At 34.0% G+C, this 6,611-nt stretch overlaps 1 long non-coding RNA gene across 1 annotated transcript; it reads right to left on the bottom strand.

The window, feature by feature from the left end:
- Positions 1-1,631: 1,631 nt before the first annotated feature.
- On the bottom strand, positions 1,632-6,070 carry LOC105179557. The gene is made up of 10 exons (XR_849307.1): positions 5,978-6,070; positions 5,787-5,858; positions 5,601-5,666; positions 5,188-5,253; positions 4,888-4,974; positions 2,697-2,794; positions 2,506-2,577; positions 2,320-2,385; positions 1,907-1,972; positions 1,632-1,694 (listed from the first exon to the last, which is right to left on the bottom strand). It is a non-coding gene; the product is annotated as an uncharacterized LOC105179557 (long non-coding RNA).
- Between the last annotated feature and the right edge of the window lie 541 nt (positions 6,071-6,611).

The following is a 6,611-nucleotide window of genomic DNA, read 5'->3' as shown; positions in this document are numbered from 1 at the left end:
CAATAGTCAATATGAGGCACAACATCGACTATGTGATAAAAGGCACCATTTCAAGAAAGAAATGCAAGAGAGAAAATTAAAGAGAAGTCGAAGAGCAATAAAGCACATAAACATAGGCATCACACTAAGATAACAAGAAACAAGGGGCAAGAGAGGGAGAAATAGAAAGAGCGAGGAATTTCAAAGAATCATGGAAGATAATATGATGAGATATGTTGGGAATTTATCCATAAAGTTATGAACCCAAATAAAACAATAACTATAGAGATAATGGTGGATTTGAAAACCCTCATGCAATAATTTCATATCAATGAATAAAGAAAGAATAACAGAAAAATAGCAATACGGAAAAAAGTAAAGTAACCGGCTCAGGAGCCAGATCTGGCAACCGAATGCGCAAGCACCACCACCGGCCGGTAACCCTCATGGTTGCAAAAAACCCACAAAGCCACCAAGACACAAAGATCCACAAAGAGACCACTTAGGCTTCATTTAAAATCAATCAGAATTCCACTAAGAAATTTCTTTCACGCTTAGAAAATATTCTGACAAAGTATTTCACAAAAAGGGGTTTTAGTTTTGTGGTTGTTTTATCTCTTTAAAACCATTGAAGACCATTATATATATACACCGATAGAACAGAGATAGAAAGAGGTGAGATGATGAGATATTTTCAAGAGCATTGGAAACTTGAGAGGAAGAAAAACAAAGATAGAAAGGAGGGAGAGGAAGAGGCATCGGCTGAATAGTGGAAGAATAAGGTTAAGTAGTGATTTAGGGTTAAGTAGAAGAAGGGTTGGGTCAGGTAATGGGCCGGGCAGCAAGTGGGCTGCCATCCAAGTTGGGGGGGGGGGGGGGGCCTGGGCCAAAAAATCCAACAACATCTGGATAATATAACATTATACTCCAGAATGAATCATGCTTTCTTTGAGAGACAATGCACATGTTTTATATTTTCTATCATTTTAAATGAATAATTGCATCAGATATCCAAATACATCAATAGGTAAAACTATTTTTATGAAACAAATAATATGGGCTAGGAAAGTAATATAACTACGCTATCTTTAAGTAGCTTATACAATAATCAATATGCAACACATCACTGAGCATGTGATAAAAGGGACTATCTCAAGGAGGAGAAACACGTAGAGAAAAATAAAATATAAGTTCGAGAGCAAGCAAGAACACAAATGTCTAATATGGCAGTGCAATAAATGGGTTGTTCATCTTAACAGATTTGCAGCATAGGGTGCTTGCAATAAGAGTCTCACCTATGTTAGCCGTCTTATTGCTATTTTTAAGTATAAAATTCAAGTAAAAATATAATGATTCATTTTCTATGCGCGAGATATTGGATAAGCATAAACTCGAGACAGCTAGAGATATGGTTTTCAGTGCAATGCAATGCTACTATATGAAGTCTAAAAAATTATAAATAACTATTGATATTACACTACAAAGGGAACCTATAGCAGAAAATTTTAGTGGGAAGTAACTATTTCAAAGAATAACAAGGACAACATCTAGTAGGGAGGTGAAATAGAGAGCTGAAACGAGTACAAATATATGAGGAAAACTATGAACTAACAAACTGAAAATACTACCGTCTGGTTTTGAGCATCGCATGACATGAAGTGACACACATGAATCAAACATTTACTTGGGCCAAGAAATTTCTCTACCTCTGGAACCTACAATGAGAAATTATTGGAGAAATTAAATTGTTGATATTGGAGTTGAACATATGGGGAAGCCAATTTTAAAGGAAAAAGTGTCGTAGTCTGTCAAAGACACAGTACTAACATGGAAAGAATTTAGAAAGATACTTTTGTTATGTGTATCACCTGAAAAATGAAAGCATTTATATACATAGACACGCATATGTATAGAGATAGAAACAGACCTCCTTTGGTCGTAAAGTCCAACGATTGTCATTTATTGCTGCGATCTTATCACTGTTAGGATATATCTGTAGGAACTTAGAGTTTTAGCAACTTAAAAAAATAAGCATAGAAGGCTAGACATAAAGAATTTCTAACACCCATTTTGAAATACAATATACAATTTACTAAGTGAAGACCAAATGGGAAAAATATAAAAACCTAGCAAGTACGTAGACTCAACTTCCAAGTCAGAGTGCATATCTGCAACACGTCCAATTTGTGTGTATCCAACCCATACAAGATTTTTCAGTGTAAAATAAATTGAATTTAACTATTTAAGTTGGATTACTAAGTAAAATTTTATAAGAATATTATTTTGATAATATTATGAAACTAATGAATGAAATAAAAAGAAGATGCAATAATTCAGGACCTTATAGATCTTGTGCGATAATACTTCCAGAAGCCTTAGCTCTGCATTTGGACGAGAAAGTTTCACCTGTTTAACATAAACATTGCAACAGTTAAAAATCATATAACGCTATGTTATGCGAAAAATCTTAGCATTCTAGGAACACAAACACGCACACTCCCGGTAATAACTTGTCAGCTATATTACCTTCTCCATGAGATGCTCAAGGACATCACCCACAGTGCTTTCCCTTGGCAGCCTAATACTGTGAGTTTCCAGCTATATATGGAAAACAAATAAGATATTTAACGTTTGCTAAATATATAATATATTTGCAAGTCTTGCATATGTATGCACTTGTATAGGAGCATAGAGTCCAATTATGAATGAATACTCACTTCAGAGTTTACCGCATAATGTGTACTTGGTCGTAATGCAGCAGCATCTCTAACAAGTTTTCTACTGCTTGATATCTTATAGGATGAAAGTGGATAACCTGTAGAATTACAAACCAAAAAAGTCAGGATATATTAGATGAAAGTTAGAAGCATTACATCATTACTTTAACAAGAAGGTAGTTACAGGGAAAAAGAATACTTTTAGACTTAGAACCATTATTTTGGGGTCATTGAAAGGAAATAGATGTTATAAATGGGGTACATTGAGTAACTAATGGTCTCCAGGTATGCACACGTACATGCACATTAAGATAATGGGAATCAAGACCAGGTGCAAGAGAAAGAGCAAAAATTTTAAATAGTCGTGGAAGATAATATGATGAGATCACTCGATAATATTATATTTCGATATGATTCATTGTTTCTCGGAGGTGACAATGTACAAATTTTATATTTTGTATATTTTTAAGAAAATAATAGCATCAAATACCAAAATACTTCAATAGGTAAAACCTTTTTCTGTGAATCAAATAATACGGGTTAGGAAAGCAATTAATTATGGTTTGTTCAAGAAATTAATGTATGCAATAGTCAATATGAGGCACAACATCGACTATGTGATAAAAGGCACCATTTCAAGAAAGAAATGCAAGAGAGAAAATTAAAGAGAAGTCGAAGAGCAATAAAGCACATAAACATAGGCATCACACTAAGATAACAAGAAACAAGGGGCAAGAGAGGGAGAAATAGAAAGAGCGAGGAATTTCAAAGAATCATGGAAGATAATATGATGAGATATGTTGGGAATTTATCCATAAAGTGATGAACCCAAATAAAACAATAACTACAGAGATAATGGTGGATTTGAAAACCCTCATGCAATAATTTCAGATCAATGAATAAAGAAAGAATAACAGAAAAATAGCAATACGGAAAAAAGTAAAGTAACCGGCTCAGGAGCCAGATCTGGCAACCGAATGCGCAAGCACCACCACCGGCCGGCAACCCTCATGGTTGCAAAAAACCCACAAAGCCACCAAGACACAAAGATCCACAAAGAGACCACTTAGGCTTCATTTAAAATCAATCAGAATTCCACTAAGAAATTTCTTTCACCCTTAGAAAATATTCTGACAAAGTATTTCACAAAAAGGGGTTTCAGTTTTGTGGTTGTTTTATCTCTTTAAAACCATTGAAGACCATTATATATATACACCGATAGAACAGAGATAGAAAGAGGTGAGATGATGTGATATTTTCAAGAGCATTGGTAACTTGAGAGGAAGAAAAACAAAGATAGAAAGGAGGGAGAGGAAGAGGCATCGGCTGAATAGTGGAAGAATACGGTTAAGTAGTGATTTAGGGTTAAGTAGAAGAAGGGTTGGGTCAGGTAATGGGCCGGGCAGCAAGTGGGCTGCCATCCAAGTTGGGGGGGGGGGCGTGCATGGGCCAAAAAATCCAACAACATCTGGATAATATAACATTATACTCCAGAATGAATCATGCTTTCTTTGAGAGACAATGCACATGTTTTATATTTTCTATCATTTTAAATGAATAATTGCATCAGATATCCAAATACATCAATAGGTAAAACTATTTTTATGAAACAAATAATATGGGCTAGGAAAGTAATATAACTACGCTATCTTTAAGTAGCTTATACAATAATCAATATGCAACACATCACTGAGCATGTGATAAAAGGTACTATCTCAAGGAGGAGAAACACGTAGAGAAAAATAAAATATAAGTTCGAGAGCAAGCAAGAACACAAATGTCTAATATGGCAGTGCAATAAATGGGTTGTTCATCTTAACAGATTTGCAGCATAGGGTGCTTGCAATACGAGTCTCACCTATGTTAGCCGTCTTATTGCTATTTTTAAGTATAAAATTCAAGTAAAAATATAATGATTCATTTTCTATGCGCGAGATTTTGGATAAGCATAAACTCAAGACAGCTAGAGATATGGTTTTCAGTCAAATGCAAAGCTACTATATGAAGTCTAAAAAATTATAAATAACTATTGATATTACACTACAAAGGGAACCTATAGCAGAAAATTTTAGTCGGAAGTAACTATTTCAAAGAATAACAAGGACAACATCTAGTAGGGAGGTGAAATAGAGAGCTGAAACGAGTACAAATATATGAGGAAAACTATGAACTAACAAACTGAAAATACTACCGTCTGGTTTTGAGCATCCTCATGCATGAAGTGACACACATGAATCAAACATTTACTTGGGCCAAGAAATTTCTCTACCTCTGGAACCTACAATGAGAAATTATAAAAGTGGAGAAATTGTTGATATTGGAGTTGAACATATGGGGAAGCCAATTTTAAAGGAAAAAGTGTCGTAGTTTGTCAAAGACACAGTACTAACATGGAAAGAATTTAGAAAGATATTTTTTGTTATGTGTATCACCTGAAAAATGAAAGCATTTATATACATAGACACGCATATGTATAGAGATAGAAACAGACCTCCTTTGGTCGTAAAGTCCAACGATTGTCATTTATTGCTGCGATCTTATCACTGTTAGGATATATCTGTAGGAACTTAGAGTTTTAGCAACTTAAAAAAATAAGCATAGAAGGCTAGACATAAAGAATTTCTAACACCCATTTTGAAATACAATATACAATTTACTAAGTGAAGACCAAATGGGAAAAATATAAAAACCTAGCAAGTACTGAGACTCAACTTCCAAGTCAGAGTGCATATCTGCAACACGTCCAATTTGTGTGTATCCAACCCATACAAGATTTTTCAGTGTAAAATAAATTGAATTTAACTATTTAAGTTGGATTACTAAGTAAAATTTTATAAGAATATTATTTTGATAATATTATGAAACTAATGAATGAAATAAAAAGAAGATGCAATAATTCAGGACCTTATAGATCTTGTGCGATAATACTTCCAGAAGCCTTAGCTCTGCATTTGGACGAGAAAGTTTCACCTGTTTAACATAAACATTGCAACAGTTAAAAATCATATAACGCTATGTTATGCGAAATAGCATTCTATTCTAGGAACACAAACACGCACACTCCCGGTAATAACTTGTCAGCTATATTACCTTCTCCATGAGATGCTCAAGGACATCACCCACAGTGCTTTCCTATGGCAGCCTAATACTGTGAGTTTCCAGCTATATATGGAAATCAAATAAGATATTTAACGTTTGCTAAATATATAATATATTTGCAAGTCTTGCATATGTATGCACTTGTATAGGATCATAGAGTCCAATTATGAATGAATACTCACTTCAGAGTTTACCGCATAATGTGTACTTGGTCGTAATGCAGCAGCATCTCTAACAAGTTTTCTACTGCTTGATATCTTATAGGATGAAAGTGGATAACCTGTAGAATTACAAACCAAAAAAGTCAGGATATATTAGATGAAAGTTAGAAGCATTACATCATTACTTTAACAAGAAGGTAGTTACAGGGAAAAAGAATACTTTTAGACTTAGAACCATTATTTTGGGGTCATTGAAAGGAAATAGATGTTATAAATGGGGTACATTGAGTAACTAATGGTCTCCAGGTATGCACACGTACATGCACATTAAGATAATGGGAATCAAGACCAGGTGCAAGAGAAAGAGCAAAAATTTTAAATAGTCGTGGAAGATAATATGATGAGATCACTCGATAATATTATATTTCGATATGATTCATTGTTTCTCGGAGGTGACAATGTACAAATTTTATATTTTGTATATTTTTAAGAAAATATTAGCATCAAATACCAAAATACTTCAATAGGTAAAATCTTTTACTGTGAATCAAATAATACGGGTTAGGAAAGCAATTAATTATGGTTTGTTCAAGCAATTAATGTATACAATAGTCAATATGTGGCACAACATCGACTATGTGATAAAAGGCACCAT

Source organism: Sesamum indicum, unplaced genomic scaffold, assembly GCF_000512975.1.
Source record: "Sesamum indicum cultivar Zhongzhi No. 13 unplaced genomic scaffold, S_indicum_v1.0 scaffold00166, whole genome shotgun sequence".
NCBI classification, from domain to species: domain Eukaryota; kingdom Viridiplantae; phylum Streptophyta; class Magnoliopsida; order Lamiales; family Pedaliaceae; genus Sesamum; species Sesamum indicum.
The sequence above is the reverse complement of the archived record's forward strand: the minus strand, read 5'-3'. Positions and strand labels throughout refer to the sequence as shown.